The sequence below is a fragment of the Equus caballus genome, chromosome 4, assembly GCF_041296265.1.
Source record: "Equus caballus isolate H_3958 breed thoroughbred chromosome 4, TB-T2T, whole genome shotgun sequence".
In the NCBI taxonomy this organism is placed as follows: Eukaryota; Metazoa; Chordata; class Mammalia; order Perissodactyla; family Equidae; genus Equus; species Equus caballus.
Genome location: NC_091687.1, coordinates 35,704,114 through 35,722,205, shown reverse-complemented (window position 1 = coordinate 35,722,205; position 18,092 = coordinate 35,704,114). Strand labels below are relative to the sequence as shown.

General features: G+C 39.6%; 1 long non-coding RNA gene across 1 annotated transcript; it reads right to left on the bottom strand.

Moving 5' to 3' along the window:
* Nucleotides 1-832: 832 nt before the first annotated feature.
* LOC111773157 (uncharacterized) lies at nt 833-15,607 on the bottom strand. The gene is made up of 4 exons (XR_011438127.1): nt 15,474-15,607; nt 4,644-4,777; nt 2,771-2,814; nt 833-2,679 (listed from the first exon to the last, which is right to left on the bottom strand). It is a non-coding gene; the product is annotated as an uncharacterized lncRNA (long non-coding RNA).
* Between the last annotated feature and the right edge of the window lie 2,485 nt (nt 15,608-18,092).

The following is an 18,092-nucleotide window of genomic DNA, read 5'->3' as shown; positions in this document are numbered from 1 at the left end:
ATTTCTTCTAAGGCAATGGTTGAATACATTAAAAAAGAAATATGAAACATTTGCAACAACACTGCATTCTACCATGCTTAAAGTGCTAATGATATCCACTCCTGTGTAAGGAAACAAGGCACTATTTTTAGATGATTTACAACATAATTAGCTATCACGTAAGACTTTTTTAGGGAACTTAGAAGGAAATGCAAAGTAATTTTTTTGTTGATTAAAATTAAAGAAATCAGATTGTTCGTGTCATTCAAGAGAAAATTCCTACCTCAGTTCACCAACAAAGAATGAACCAAAGCTTTGAGGTTGAAGTTCTCATGAATGCAAACACAGTATTCTGCAAGGGCATTAACCATAGTTGCATGAACTATGATTTTCAAGATATAATGTGTCCTAATTTCCTACACTGGAGCTGGTTCCCAGAAATGAGAGTGATGATCTAAGCAGCTACATCCCTAGAATTGCGGAGTTGAAGAATGGTTTTCAGGAAAGATTCTCTGGTTTAAAACTTGAGGAAAACGAACTAACATTGTTCAATTAATATTAATAGTGTGAGCTTGAAGATCTAAAAACTCAAGTGGTTGAATTGCAGTGCAATACAATACCGAAAACCTACTAGGAAGCTGTTGGAGAACAACATTTATTATAAATATCTCTGAAATAACCTTAAATAAAAAAATCATGGATTCTTTTCATGTTCAGAAGTACCAATGTTTGTGAATTACTATTTTTCCTTTTAAATAAAGCTGACTTTTGCTTCCAGTTAAAGAATCCAAGGCAAAAAATCTATAATAAGCACAAGACCTGAGACTGTGGACTTAAACAAAACAGCTAGTTATTTTACCATCAAAATGGGTTTATTTTGGAATAGGAGAGGAATTGCAATTCAGGACAAGCAAGCTATAGCAAAAGCCATACGCAAGTCCAGCAAACAAACGAGAAGAACGTTACTTTATGGAGAAAAAGGAGGAAGTTGGGAGGGGTTGTTTTGAATGAAAATCCATTGTTGGAAAGTGAGAGTTCAGGGTGGTGATGATTTCTCATTGGCTGAGTTGCTGGGCAAGGAGGAAATCTTCCTTCTGCTGAGGGTAGTTAAACTGATGATTCTTCCTGTTGGGGTCTGTAATTGATGTGGAGTAGTAGTGTGCGAGGGCTCTCCCTTCTGGACTTCTGACTTCATTTTAAATGAGTTTTCCTTTATTGTCTTTCACATTTTCCCTTTTTCATCAAGATCTTTCTTCAAAAGCATTGTTGATCAACAGTCAGGAGTATGGATGTTTTTGGGTGGGGAGTGAAGTTTTCTCTCACCCTGTTCCACCTCTTCTGAGGGGGGCTCCAGCCTCTCTGCCCTCTGTTGTATGGCTGCACGTCTCTCTCTGACATTAAATCTGTCTTGTGTTTGGATGTCCTTTGTTGGAGTTTGTTTTTTCATTGTATGTCAGAGGGGGAAGATTACTGGGAAAGTTCACTCCACCATGATGCTTATGTCACTCCATGATTACTCCCATTTTTATCAAAGATAATCATAGTAAATATCTGAGTCTGTATATATCTCTTTCGAATATGACATCCTGGTCAAATGCTTGATAATATAGCTAATCCTTCCAATTGTGTCCTGCTCTAAGAAGAACAGATTCTCATTGAATTTATGGAAATACATATATTGTCATGAAAGGAATACTTAAGAGTTTCTGAATTCTGGAAAGATCAGGTAGGGAGACAAAGACAAATGTTTTAACCTTTGTTGCAAATATACATTTTCTCATAGAGGAGAAAAGAAGGTCCTTTAAATGCAGCTCAGTGTGATGATCTTAAAGTTATCAAACACCTGCATTCTAGAGTATTTTTCAATGAATTTCTCTGCAGATAAAACATATTTGTAAAAGCACCAGAGTAAAATAATAACTCTGTAAATGACAAAAAATTAAAAATAGCAATGGTTAAAGATCTGGTGAAAGTTCATTATAACATAATCAACAAGTAAATTTGGTCACTTCTGTGACATACATTCTAAAACTATGACTAATAACATTATACCAGGAAATATCAGAATTTTAGGAATTTTCATACAATCTCTAGAACATTTATTTTAACAACATTCACCTATATAATATAACGTAAGAAGGTTTATCATCATTTATTTGATGATGCTTTCCATGTAATTTGACATATCAAATAAGTCCAATTAGTTCAACATTTCCCTTTTTATAGGAAGAGAGAACAAATCCTTTGAGAAGTCCCAGGCACCGTCTGGAAATTCCCAAAGTTATTTTCAGGTCAAAAAGACTTTATTTAGAATTTGATTTTTGGGAAGTTTGTCAAAAATGTCAAAAGGCTTTGGACATAAGACCAAATAGGATCACAGAAAATTATGAAACAATATTTAATTATCCATTTAACCAGTAACAAAAGGATTTCAAAGACAAATATAGAAGGTTACATAGCTGCAAAACCTTAGCACTTTTTAATAGAAAAGACTCAGCCTTTAAAATAAAGCACAGGAGGGGCTGGCCCCGTGGCTGAGCGGTTAAGTTCGCGCGCTCCGCTGCAGGCAGCCCAGTGTTTCGTTGGTTCGAATCCTGGGCATGGACATGGCACTGCTCATCAGACCACACTGAGGCAGCGTCCCACATGCCACAACTAGAAGGACCCACAATGAAGAATATACAACTGTGTACAGGGGGGCTTTGGGGAGAAAAAGGAAAAAATAAAATCTTTAAAATAAAGCACAGGAAATAATTTTGATATAACAGAAAACTAGGGAAAAACCTCTTACAGCCTCTCATCAGGAGGGGACCAACAGCAGAAGCGGACCTTGTCCTGTTAACAGATGAAAGAAAGCTAAGTTCCAGCTTTACATAAATACACTATTAATATTAAAGCTTATTTTAAAACCCTTATAGCAATTTTGTTTATTCTTATCCAGATGGATCACATATAAAGTTTCTTTCCAAAGATTTCTGTTTCACAAACCTTCTACAACTTTCTTCTCACATTCAGATTTCATCCTATCCTTTCTTTTCTTATTCTGGCCACCATTTTACTTTAGGACAAAATTAATTTCTTTTTCTTCAACAAAAAGGTATCCCCATACCTCATATGTTTTTCTAACTAACACACATCCTACTTTCTTTCATACAGAGATATTTCCTTATCATTACTAGTAGCTTTAATCACATATGTTAATTAGAATTCTTAACCCTTAGGATCCTTGATTCCTAGTGAAAACTAAGTAAGCAATTTTGGAATAGAAAATTTATAAATACATTTCATAATTTCTAGAATCATATGCCCTTTAAAATAGTGCAATCTTTCAATGTGGCACAAGATATAGTTACTAACAGACTCAATTTTTTCTTTGGTTTCTCTACAATAGGAAGCCAAAAGTACACAGATGTAAGTTTAGTAATTAATGTTTTAGTATTGTACCTTGTTTGGAGAATGATCCAGATATTCAATGAAATTCCGTCATTTAATTTAACTTAGCAGAAACTCTAAAGCTTTAAGTTACCCAAAAAGATTTGGAGATGCTATTTTTTTAAGCATACATACAATAAAACATAATTATTGCACCTAAAACTCTTATCCCATTTTCATCTATCTAAATAATTTGTTCCCAGCAATTATGTTTAGATTATTCATGAAACTTCATGAGACATTAGACAAAGTCAGCCATCATCTCAAGAGAATCTTTTTTTTTGGCTGATAAATTTTGCACCAGAAATAACATGCACTTATTTGACTAGTAAACCCAGGTAGAATAAAAATATAATATTTAATGCTGATAACTCTAGAGACATGCCTGTTTCAATTAAACCAACAAACTTAAACTAGCTTTAATTATGATATTTTTCCAGATCACGTGAACCTGAAAAGCATTTGGGTTAGTTTCTATTATATCCTGAGAAATTTTTTTTAGGAATACTTAATTTATATAAACATTTGATTTTCCTTAAGCTAATTAAATAAAACTCTTTTATAAACTAATTTTGTCAATACCATCCACAGGTAGAAAAATAGCACAAAACTATAACATACATACATGGACATACATAACATACAGATAAACACAGAGATCTTATAGCCTTATTTTAAAATTTTGGCCATATCCCATGTGAAAAACTCCTAAGAATTTTCTAGCAGATGGACTAAGTTACCTGCTCAGGTGGCCAAACGTTTTTTTAAATTTTACCAAATGTTTTTTATTTGCATGCTGTAAGGATTCTTTTAGAGCTGTTTTTGAAGTCATTTTGCCTTGTAGAAACTTCTGCCTCTAGATTACTTTTGGTTAAGTTGGTTCATTTAGTTAGAAATGTACATGAGGATGCACCACAGTTTTTAAACATAAAACCAGCTAGGGCCCTTGAAGCGGGGGTAGGGGGAGCGGCCCTCAAAGCATTTAGATGCCTGGGATCTCCTTTTTCAGAGGTTTTTCTCTAGAGCAAAAGAAAAATTCCTAAAGCCTGATTCAAAGGAATCATGGCAAATGCTAGCCCACTTACAATTGGCCTAATTATACCAACAAGTACTCACGGAAAGGACAAAGCCCTTATAGAGAAGGGACAAAGTCTGTATAAAACAGATACCAAATCAAGCCAGAGAACTCAAAATGCAAAGAGAGGGGAGATCAAATCTAGAAGAAAACTTACACCCAAACTCCAGGGTCGTCAAGAAAGCAGAAAGCTCAATGGCTCTGTGGGTACTAGTACCTATTTGCTCACCAGCCTCAGAGTTGTTGGGGGTTTTCTCTGGATCCCACTTCTGATGACCATGTAATGTTGACCTAAACAAATAAAACAGCCAGTTATTTTACCAGCAAAATGGGTTTATTTGGGAATAGCAGAGTAATTGCAATTCAGGACAAGCAAGCTATAGCAAAAGCCATAGGCATGTCCAGCAAATGAATGAGAACCACACTGCTTTATAGAGAAAAAGGAGGAAGTTGGGAGGGGTTGTTTTGAATGATAATCCATTGGAGGAAAGTGAGAGTTCAGGGTGGTGATGGTTTCTCATTGGCTGAGTTGCTGGGCAAGGAGGAAATCTTCCTTCCTCCTGCTGGGGAAGTAACTGACAACTTCCTGTTGGGATCTGTAATTGACCTCTTCCTGTTTGGGGTCTGTAATTGATGTGGAGTAGTAGTGTGTGAAGCTCCCCCTTCTGGCCTCCTGACCCCATTTTAAATAAAGTTTTTTGAATTCTGTTTCACAAGACTGACAGCTAGAAACAGAAGGAGAGGTACCAAATTTCCGGTTCTAAATTAAAGAAGTAGTGAATTATCAGGTAATGTAATAATTGAGATACTTTTATTTTTCAGAATCATGTTTAAAATATCTTCAACATAATACACATGTAATAATATCTTCCACATATGTGAGTATGTAAGCATATTTCCTGTGTGTTTACTGCTCCTGCTGCTCTTTCTAATCTCTGCTTTTTCCTTCTTCTCACTGCCCAAATCAATAGACCCAGCCCACTTGCTTTAGAAGCACACTTGTAAAGCAAAATTTTCCATATCCAGAAACTAGACAAGACTCAGACTGGGGAAGAGGATGGAGCTGTGAAAAGAGAGACTAGGACAAGGGACGAGGGGAAATAGAGGAGAACCTGAGTCCTGGCAAGGAAGGGAAGAGAGAGAGTCCATCACAAGTGCCAGGGAACCGTGTGGAAGGGACTCTATGCCCAGATTGAATAGAATGAAGACCATCAGCAGCCAGCTCACAAACCAACCACCTTCCAACAGTACTTACAATGGACTGAATGTTTGTGTCCCCCCAAATTCATATGTTGAAATCTTAACCCCTAATATGGTGGTATTAGGAGGTGGGGCCTTTGCGAAGGAATTAGGTCATGAGGGTGGAGCCCTCAAGAATGGGATTAGTGCCCTTATAAAAGGGATGCCAGGGAGTGCTCCTGCCGTCTTTTTGCCATGTGGGGATACAAGGAGAAGCTGGCAGTCTGCAACCCAGAAGAGGGCCCTCACCAGAACCTAACCATGATGGCACCCTAATCTTGGGCTTTCAGCCTCTAGAACTGTGGGAAATAATTTTCTGTTATTTATAAGCCACTCAGTCTATGGTATTTTTTTACAGCTACCCAAAGAGACTAACACAGTACCTGAGGGCAAAGAAAGCTGCCAGAACAAGAGTAGGGGTGAGGGTGGGAGTGAGGGTAGTTTCCTGAAGAAGGAGTCTCACCCTGAACAAAGATGGCACAGACTAATTTGAAATTCCTATAGGAGCCCAGCAGAAATAGACACATTACTCCTACTTTAACATGTGACTGTGATATGGGGCATGCTTCCACCACAGTTTAGTAAAAATAAAGAAAACGTGACTATAATTCTGTTGGTTGATGATTTTTCTTACATCTCAGCCCCTCTTCTCATTTATGTTGCCTGTCTGGCCTCTGCTCTGGGCCTCAGTACTTCAACCAAGAGCAGTCAGGAGGAACATCATGCACATTGCTGAGGGGTACAACCTCTAGTCTATAGTAAGAGTCTTGGCTGTAGTGCATCCACATACTCGGGATTATTTTTGCTGATTTGAACTTAACTATTTTTAGCCATGCATTGCCGCTTAAATTATACCATGTGTTTAAAGGAAATTGCTTCTTATAGATATATGCTCTTTAGAAGCTGGGCACACTTTAAATGATCTTGAATCCGATCTTTAAATTAGTTTTTGCAATTCTATCATTTTGTTTGACCTTTTATATTAAAAAAATAAAATTACTTTTCAATGGCAAAAAATTAAAGAAAAAATAGTATGAGGAATGGTATTATTAGAGATATGATAGTAATGCCAAAAAGACTAAAATCAAATAATTAATAGTAGTTGTCTCTGGAGACGAGAGTCAAGGGAGGGAGAAGTGAGGCAGAAGACGACTACATTTTTATTGTGAGCCCTTCCCTACTATTTTTAAAAACTTTGATAAAATGGTGATTCGATGGACCTATCATAACATATCTTCAATTGTTGATTTTATTTAATAAGGAAATAAATAATTTTCTACTCTCTTAAATTTTCAGAAAAAAAGAAAGAAAACATCTTTCCAAATTTGGGATTCAGTGTTAAAAGTTAATCTATAAATATTATACATACTGTATTTAACTTTAACAAATAATAATATAGTATATAGATAATAATAGAGATTATCATATATTTCATTAAATTATATATTTAACCCTAATTGATAATATAAATATAATATCTATTTAATAAGTATATTTTCTAAGAGAATTTTTATTCTTAAAAGTTTATTTTAAATATCTGACTTTAAAGACTGCTTGTTTAGTATTAACTAAGTTTGAGTGGAGGAAACATTTTCCATTGTTAAGAGTGTGGTGGAGAGTAATAGACTGGTAGGAATGCTTCTTTGGAATTTGTTTAAATAGAAAAACATTCTCAGGTGGACAAAGGGGTCTGAGAGGTTCTTACTCAAGAAACTCTTTTAATACAAAATTGTAAACTCACTTGATCAGAATTTAGTGCAAATTTTTTTTCTCATGTTAATACTTACTAGCATTCATGGGATATTTACCATGTGCCTGACATTGTGCTATACACATGACACGCACTGAATAATTACATGCGATTACGTACATTTTATGTGAACCCTCACCTCAATGCTCTTATTTTATCTCCATTTCACAGATGATGAAAAGGAAGATGAGAGACACCAAGAAACTTGATTAAGGATCCAGAAGTGGTGTCAGTGGTGAAACCAGAATGTAACATTTGGTCCTATCTGGCTCCAGTGCCCATGTGCTGTCTCCTTGCCTGTGGTCACTAGGATTTGATCTGTGGAGGACAAGCCAGGTGGATCTTAAGTTTGCCTTAGTTCCCCATGTAATTTGGCTTTCCCCACTGCCCCACACCAATCACCCTTTTAAATTACTTGAGCAAAAATCTAGTCTTATTCCTCTTTATTTTGTAAGTGCTTAGCACAGAACAATAACAATTACAATGATAAGCTAAGCTTATTAAGTTCCTATTAGATGCCAGGTGTGATACAAGACACAGACATTATCATTTAATAGGGCTTTGATAAACGTGTTGAACTGACTGTGGGCTGGCAGTCACCCTTCCCATGGTTTTAGCTGTGTGCCTCTCTCCTGGTGCTCAGTGTCTGGCAATCGCTGTCCTGTGATTTTGCCAACTGAAATGAAACTTTATTTTTTTTGAGGAAGACTGGCCCTGAGCTAACACCTGTGCCCATCTTCCTCTACTTTATATGTGGGACGCTGCCACAGCATGGTGTGCCAAGTGGTGCCATGTCCTCACCTGGGATCTGAACTGGCAAACCCCAGGCCGCTGAAGCGGAACGTGCGCACTTAACCGCTGTGTCACCGGGCCGGCCCCATGAAATAAACCTTTCTTCTTCCTCCAGTAGGTCGTCTAATAGGTGGAACACAAATATTTCCCAGACTATGTTTCTGCCCCTATTTGTGGCTTTTACTATGAGGACTGTACGTTGCAGCATGTATTATGTGCAAATACCTTTCTGCCTAATTGTTTTCTGAGTACTGCAATCCCTGGATCAATATAGAAAGAAAGGATCTGATCGATCTAATACTTTCACGCAAGAAATATTCACTGGAAAGTATGAGTTAAGCATTATAATAGACTCTCAGGGACACAAGGTGAATAAGACAGGCATATTGCAAAGGAGGGTTTTATTTTTTATTTTTATTTATTTTTTTGTGAGGAAGATTGGCCCTGAGCTAACATCTGTTGCCAATTTACTCTTTTTGCTTGAGGAAGATGGTCCCTGAGCTCATATCCATGCCAGTCCTCTACTTTGCATATGGGACACCGCCACAGCATGGTTTGATGAGCAGTGTGTAGGTTCACGCCTGGGATCCAAACCTGCGAACCCCAGGCCACCAAAGTGGAGAGCATGAACTTAACCACTACACCAATGGGCCAGCCCCTGCAAGGGGTGATTTTAAACAAAAGAAAATTGATGGGGGTGGCAGTAGGGAAAGTGGGGAAAGCATAATGGCTGCCTCAAAAATCAGTGCCCACCAATGGCCAATAGACTTTGAATTTCTGAAATGGTGAACAAGACAGTGGAGAAAAATGAAAGACATTCTCTCTGTTAAAGCAGGCTGGTTTGTTCAGTTTCCACAGCACATAACAGGTTCTCCCCCAGTTGCGCTTACAGTCTGTTTCTAGTAGACTTAGTTAGTAAACGTTTCTCCTGTGTTCTGATAATAGCCTTAGCTGTTGGGGAGGGTGTGAGTCATCAGCTTCCTTTTCTTCATTGGCATAACATTACAGATTGACGGAGCCAGGATGGAATCTTGGTTACCCATATGGAACAAAGTAAGATTAGATCCCTATTTCACGTCAAACGTAAACATATTTCAGATGGATTAAAGACATGAATGTGAAAAGAAAAACTTTAAAACATCTAGAATGAAATATAGGAGAGTATCTGTATGACCCTGCATGGAAAAATGCTTTTTTAAACAAGACATAAAGAACAAACCATAAAGGAAAATATTAATAAATTGACTGTGCATCAGAGGATACCTTTCAAAAAGTGAAAAGACAAACCATGGATTGGGAGAAAATATTCACGGTACCTATTACCAACAAAGAATTGGTATCCAGAATGTATCAGGGAACACCTCGAAATCAATAAGAAAAAGGGGAAACAAGCCAATCGCAAAGTGAGCAAAGGATTTGAATAGGGAAGCCACTGAAGAGAAATCCCAAAGTCCAATAAACATTTGAAACGATGCTCAGTCTCATTAGTAACAAGGAAAATGCAAAGTAGATAATGAGATACAATTTCAGACCTGTAATATTGGCAAAAATTAAAACATCTTGTTACCAGCTACCAACATAGGTTCCTTTCTTTCTTTCCAACTCTTCAATGCATTTTCAAAGGTTTTTTCCCCCTTAATTTAATCCAGCATTAAAAAAAAAGTAGTGGAGTTTTTCCCAGGGATATCTCATCTATGTTACTGCTGCGAATTGAACTTATGTGTTCTTTTCAAAAGATTATTTGAAATCATATCGGGGATTTGCTTTAAAATAATTCCATCAACAAAGAAGAGACAAGATTGGTTAAATATTGAAGCTGAGTGATAGGTACAAAGGAGTTCATCGTGCTATTCTTTCTACTTTGTGTTTGTTTGAAAAAATCCTTAATAAAATTTTTTTAAGGAGACACAGTGAGAAAAGGAGAATCCAGATGTTTGATGACAAAATGGCTCCCTCTCCCACTCCCCTCAAGGGCTGTCTAACCTAGACCACTTTTCAGCCTCCGGCCACGGGGTTGAACCCCTTCCACTCTCAGTACATATAAAAATATAGATATATGAAAATAAAAATTACAGTTTACCCATACCTATTATTTATTGTCTTTACTCTGTCCCAGATGAATATCCTCACAATGGACGCAGTCAGAAGGTATCACTAATTTCTCCATTTACAGATGAGGAAACAGAAGCTTAGCTAGATTGAAAGTAACTTGTTGATCATCACATATTCCACCAGTGGTGGAGCCATTAATTAAAATTCAATGACTAAAAATGATTCTGTCTGTCCACAAAACTCCTGCTCCTCACCACTACAGTCGATTGCCTCCCCCACACCATACTTTACTGAGAAGAAAGAAAAAAACAAAGGCATGAACTCCTTCCCCTCCATTTGGAACTTTTCAAAGTCTCTTCTCCCCCCTCACTTAGAGGAAGAAGTGTTTCTTCTCTGTTCCCCTTCCCTGTTCTGTGATTCCACTGCCATTCGCTGACCCTCCTCCGCCTCCTCCACCTTCCAGACCTGCATCATCCACTTCCTGCTGGGAATTTTCTACTGGGCATTTGCTGCAAGCAGCCCTTGTGGCCAGAACTTCATCATGCCCACTGCCAGTGCCAGAAGAGAGGCATGAGGCCTCGAACACTGGAGGAGCCTCCTAACTGCTTCCTTTCTTCCAGCCTCATCTGTACCTCACACAGGTTAGCTGCCCTAAAACACTGCTTTGTGTTGATCCTGTTCAAAAACCTTCAAGTCATCCTGAACTTACAGCTAGAATGACACACACGTGCCACAGAAGAGCTCCTCTGTGCCCTGCTGCCACCCTTCACTCTGATCTGAGCGCACAGCGCTAATAGACCACAGCACTCTTCTTGCTCAACTCAGTACTCCTGGAAATCCCATCCAGTCAGAGGTGTGCACAGGAGACCTTCTACTTTATAGTGACCTAGAGCCCTGAGGATAAACTCCTGTGCTGTGTGGTCAAGGCCCTCCCCAATAATGGTTGCCTTCTTTCAGTGACATCTCAATTGATACTTACAGGAACCCTCTCTTCTAGCCAAACCACTTGTTTCACCGTCCCAAGGACGTGCCTGGCACTTTCCCACCTTGGCTTCTGCTCTTTGCTCATGCTGTTTTCCCAGATTTGTTTTCCATACCCTCTTCTCTATGTACCATACTTCCCTCCCCACCAGGTCCAGCTCAGATGCTAATTTCTATACAAATCCCTCTCGATTGCCTCCACGGGACATGCCATCTCTCCCCTTTAAACCACTCTCTATTGTCTGGCCCATCTCTCACTGCCTGACAATGGCCACTTACAAGTCTCTGTCTCTCTCTCTAGTACCATCCCTTTATCTCTTATACCCCATAGCTTAGAGGAGGATGTTAGAAACACAATCTCGTGTTCTTAATTTCCCAGGTTTTAGAAACAAAAGTGCAGAGAGGGTAAGGGATTTATTCGAGGTGACACAGTAAGTTAGAGCAGGCCTGGGTATAAAACATCAATTTCTGGATGCCCCCTCAGCATCATTCTCCCCACACTATGCTACTTCCTTCACCACCTAAGGCTGACTTCCTTGCCGGAAGAGAAGGTATTTTATACTTCATATACATACCCGTCCTTCCCTCCCACACACATGTGTAGTGTACAGAGTTGCTTTATAAGTATTTGTTGATAATGAAAAGACAGTCCCACTTGGAACTACAGTATTTGTGTAGTCTCAAATATGAAAACAATTCTCTTTTCTTTGAGAAGGGGAGCATTTCTTTTTCTCTCTTTCTTCCTTTTCTTCTTTTTTTATTGCGGTAACATTGGATTATAACATTATATAACTTTCAGGTGTACATCATAATATATTTCAAATTCTGTGTAGGAACATTTCAACATATAACCAGAGAAAAGCAGTAATAAAAAAGAAATGCATTTAAATACTCTGATAAAATCATCTCGTTCTCAGAAACACAAAGAAAGGATACCACCTCCCTTTGCCCAAGGCCATTTTGAGACGGAGTAGATCAATCTGATGTCTTTCTTTTCTTACTGCCAGATAATTCTGCTCAAAAGTTCATTGCAGAGATTAGATGTGGTGACTGTGATACTTAATTTAACTAAGATGTATTTGGACCAATTGCATGCAGGACTTGTTCTCAGCCAGAGGGGGAGATTCAAAAGTGAGAGCCTCATGAATTAACTAGGAGATAGTCACACATAAAAGTGACTCGAGGGGCCGGCTCCGTGGCCAAGTGGTTAATTTCGCACGCTCTGCTGCGGCGGCCCAGGGTTCAGATCCTGGGCGCGGACATGGCACCGCTCATCAGGCCACGTTGAGGTGGTGTCCCACATCCCACAACTAGAAGGACCTGCAACTAAGATATACAACTGTGTACAGGGGGGAGTTGGGGAGATAAAGCAGAAAAAAAATTAAAAAAAAAAAAGAAAAGAAAAAGTGACTCGAGGGGCCAGCTCAGTGGCACAGCGGTTAAGTGTACACACATTCCGCTTTGGCGCCCCGGGGTTCACTGGTTCAGATCCCAGGTACAGACATGGCATCCCTTGGCAAGCCATGCTGTGGTAGGCATCCCACATATAAAGTAGAGGAAGATGGGCACAGATGTTAGCTCAGGGCCAGTCTTCCTCAGCAAAAAGAGGAGGATTGGGAGCAGATGTTAGCTCAGGGCTAATCTTCCTCAAAAAAAAAAAAAGTGACTCAACCTCAAGACACAATCTCAAGGTGCTCTGCTGGAGGGTCTTACAGAAATAGCCAGGAAGCACTTGAAAACTTCTTCTACCTCACTGGTAATCAAAGACAAGCAAATTTACATAATAATAAATATCATTATTCCCTGATCAAATCAGCAAGGTTTTTTGTTTTAAATCATAACAACTAGCATTGACTATGTTACTGCCCAAGGTGGGGATCCTCTGCTCAATGCAAGACATACCAACAGTCAAGAGGCAAGGTGGTAGGAGAGAAAGCATTTTTATTACAGCTTGCTAGCAAGGGGGAAGATGGTGGACTAATGTCCTAAGGAACCATCTTACAGAGCAAAGACTGCAGGCCAGTTATGTCGGGGCTGCTGTGTGGGTCAGGGAGGCATCTGATCTCTGGGTGGGGGCAGACTTTGGGTCTTAGTTCCTGATAATCTTTTGTTTTACTGGATCTTCATCAGAGACCAAAGCAACACCCTATACCCAGATCTTTCAGTTGTCATAGATGATGGCTATCAGCATAGACTCTCTGCCCTGGAGTCATCACATTCCTAAGGAGCTCAAAGGAACAAAGTTATCACAACTAGCAGGGGCCATGAAATCTACAGAGCATGCATATCTCCTGGAGGGTGCATATCCGGATGGGTTAGTTAATCAGGTCATTCCAAGTTACAGTATGGTTTATTTTCTACAATATGGCTTCCCTTATGTCAACCTTGTGTTGAGCTGGTATCAGGCAGAGTTTGGGGAAATGGGCTCTCAAACAGCGGTGGTGGAAGATCCTTTCAGGTGGATGATTTAGCAAAATTCTTAAAAACCTTAAAAATGCACATATCATTTCACCTAGCAATTCGATTTCCCCAATTAGACCTAATAAAGTCTGTTTTCCAAAGATTTTGCTACAAAGATATTCATTGTATCAATATTTTTACTTGTAATAGTGAAAAACTGGACACAATCTAAATAATGATAACTAACAATTGTGTATTTGCTGTGTCCTAGATGCTTGTCTGATCACTTTGCATAGGCTAATTCATTCAGACCTTACACACAACTCAATGGGGACGTACTAATAGTATTATCATTCCCATTTTACAGATGAAGGACTGAGGCACAGAGAGGTTAAGAAACCTGGTCATACACCTAGTAAAGGGAAGAGTCAGGATGCAGCCCCAGCAGTCTAGCTCAAAGCCCATACTCTTAACCATTCCACTCCACTAGCTCTCCAATGTAAACAGACAATAATAGGAAAATGGTTAAAATCAGTAATGCTCAACATGTGTGTGTGTGTTCGTGTGTGTGTGTGTGTGAGAGAGAGAGAGAGAAAGAGAAAAGAAGAGAGAAAGAGGGGGAGGAAGAAGGGAGGGAGGGAATGACTGTGTGTCAGAGGCAGGAGAGTTGTGTCATGAGAGTGTATCCAAATTACTTAGGGCCTCTCTTACTGGTGGGAATGTGTTGTATTCCTTGGGAGTAAAGAGGAGGGGAGAAAAGGGACAGAACCCCTGGGTTGCATGAATTATAGCACAAACACTATGCAATCATTAAAAATTACAATATATAATTATATTGAGTTGTGTTCTAGAGCAGTGCCTTTCAAACTCTTTTGACAGGACTTCTATTAAGAAATAAACATTTTGCATCACAACCATGCCCATCTGTAACAGGTTGAGGGTAATCTGGCTCCCACCAGCACAACTGTGCTAATTGTTTTTGGTGGGTATCTATTCTTATGTCATGCCAGTTTTTAAATTTTTTGAATATCATATACATTGTTTTATACACACACACACACACACCCCTGACTTAAAAGTTTCATGAAGCAATACTCAATCTTTGTGTGACACTCATGTTTTCTCTTCTCTTTAATTCTTTTCGGTTCTGCTCCATTCTGTTTCATTCCACTCTATTCCATGCTTAAAATTCTGGTTGTCAGCCTCTATTGATTTCATCATCCTAAATTAATGTACCCATAATTTGAAAACAATTCCAGAAGAAAATCATGGCGCTTGTAATACCCGAAATTTCCACAAGAGGACACCACAATTCTAGCCGGACACATTTTATACCAAAGGCTCTACCCCCGGGAGAGGGAGACGGGGAGGACAGGGATGTGGTCACTGGGCCAGGAATGGGCACCTGGCCCAAGGACAGCCAATCTCTTGAGCATTAACCAACTAAAGACCCGACACAAAAAGCCCCGCCCCTAGGAGATTATCAGGATCCATCAGTCTCAGGAATCTGAAACGGAAACTGCAGAGAGATTTAAGTGGTTGACAGAATAAGGGTAAAGGTGAAAATCCGTCAGATAAGGAGAGGCTAGAAGGGTAATAATGCGTCACGAATAAGCCAAAGGTTTCAATACGTTCAAGTTATGGAGAAGAAGACAATGAAAAAAACAGAAGCTATAAGGAGCTAAAAAAAACCCAACTCCCGGCAGGGAAGCCTGTCGACGGGGAGAGGGCGATACACGCTGCAGAGCGGTCACAGCAATGGCGGAACCTCACCGGGAGACCTCGAGCTCCGCCGCCAGCCTCCCCGGAGCGTCCGGCTCGCTCCGTGAGCTCGTTCTTGGCTTCCCTTCCGAGGAGTGTCATGGGTCCCTGTGTTCCTTAGTGCTGGGCGTCCTTACAGGAAACTCTTCCTCCTTCTGCTGACCTCGCAGCAGAAGCGTCTCTGCTGTTTCTTCCTACGAGAGAGTCTAATTGAAAAAAGCAAAAGAGAAAAATGGTCCCGGTATGTTAAGGATATCACTTAATAGCATTTCTTTAAAATGTAATTTTGTTTTAAAATGTATAATATAAAATCCGAAAGGATATACATCAAGATATTAACAGTGGTTATAGCTGAGAGAGGATCTTGTGAGCATACTTTTTTCTTTTGCACAAATATCCTTTTTTCCTAAAATAAACATGTAGTAATTGTTTGATGTTTTAAGTGCAGTGCTCATTAAAAGGAAAGAAAATTTTAAAAACCAATATATTTTTATAGATAACAGTACAAGATTGCTCAGTGTCTCCAGAAGGATCATGTGATTTGGGCTGGGCCCCCGAAGCCTTGCAAGGTATAGGTGTCCTGGGCACTTTCCTCGAAGGGGCCACCCTGAGTGGGTCCAAGAGGCTGGTGCCTATGGGGAATACTGGAAGACAGTGGGGGGCTGACTGGAGCTGAAGCAGAGGACCCCAAGATCGTGAAGGACACAAAACTTTGAATATATTTGGTGGAGATTGTTTTTTTTTTAGACTTCTAAAAATTATGCAATATTTGATAGATATTTAAAAAGATGTAATTTATATGTAAGTTATAGAGCATAATAATAAAACAACAGAAATATATCCATTACTCAACTTAAAACACAGGACATGACTAATACCTTTGAGACCCTCATATACCCCTCTGTGAACCCATCAAGCTCCTGCCCTTCCAAAAGTAACCATTTTTCTGAATTTCGTTTTTAACATTTCCCGTATGGTTTTATTGTAAATGTATACATCTTTAATAATAATAATAGCTAACATTCTTTGAGTGCTTCCTCTATGTAAGTCACTATTCTAAATTCCTTACATATTTTAACTCTAATCCTCACAACAACAGTAAAGGTGAATATTGTTATCATCTGCATTCAGCAGATGAGAAAACTGAGGCACAGAGAGGTTAAGTGACTTGCTCAAAGTCACACAGCTAGTTAATTGTAAACCCTGGTTTCAAACCAAGGCAGTCTGCTCTAGCTTTTGTACCCTTACCTACCTATTCTACCTACTCTTAACAATATATTGCCATTCTACTTATGTTTAATCACATACAAATAGAATTCTACTGTCTTAGTTTTGTTTGCCCGGAAGCACAGTCTGAGATAAGGATTCTCATGCAAGTAGTTTATTTGGGAGGTGAGCCTCTGTATTAGTCAGGGTTCTCCAGAGAACTAGAACTAATAGTATATAGAGAGAGAGATGTATATAAGAGGAAATCTATATTTATTATGGGAATTGGCTCACATGGTTATGGAGGCTTAGAAGTCCTGCCTTCTGCTGTCTGCAAGCTGGAGACCCAGGAGAGCTGCTGGTGTGGTTCAGTCTGAGTCTGAAGGCCTGAGAACCAGGGCCCAGTGTGTACGTCCTGGTCCGACTCTGAGAACTGGAGAACCAGGAACACAAATGTCAAGAGACGGAAGAAGATGGGGTCTCAGCTCAAGCAGCGCGAGCTAACGTGCCCTTCCTCTGCCCTTTCGTCCATTCGGGTCCTCGGCAGATTGGACGATACCCACCTGCAGTGGTGAGGGCACTCTTCTTTGCTCCGTCGACTCATTCAAATCTCTTCCGAGACACCCTCCCAGACACACCCACAAGTGTTGTACCAGCTGCCTGGGCATCCCTTAGCTCAGTAAAGTTGACACAAAAAATTAACCATGACAGCCACAAAAACCCAGTAAAAGAGTGGGGAACTGAGACAGGGAAGGAAAAACAGCCGACGAAGAAGTTACCCCTGTGGGCGACTATATATGTTAATGACACTGAGGAACCAGAATAGAGTATACACTTTAGAATTAACCCACCCAAGCGGGAAGGGGGCTGGAGTATTTATACACCAACTCCTGTCCATCATTGGTTGGAGGCTGCTCCCAGAGGGCGTTAATTCCATGGCACTTTTGGCCTGTCGTGTTTGTAGGCAGAGCAGGCTTCGCAAACAGAGAAACTTCTCTGGCAAAGGGTTGAAATTACTGAGAGTTGGGGGCTGGAATCTCCTGTGCTGAAATGGTGAGGCCTAACAGGATATGAGCAGGGCACTTCCAGTGTCTGTGATGCACTCCACGAGCATTCTGCAACTTGCTTGTTTTGGTTGCTGTTCATTACCAAGGCTGTGAGAGTCTGCCACGTTGGCATGTTGATACGTAGAACTGTGGTTCATTCATGTTCACTGCTATATTCCATTGTGTGAATATATTCCATTTATTTGTCCATTCTTTCGTTAATGGACATTTGGGCTGATTCCACTTTTTTGTTATCACAAATAACGTTATCTTGAACCTTCTTGCACAAGTCTCTTGCTGTGTTTGTGCAAGAGTTACTCCTATACACTTAGGTTTAGAATTTTGGGGGTAGGAAATATTTGCATCTTAACTTTTACTG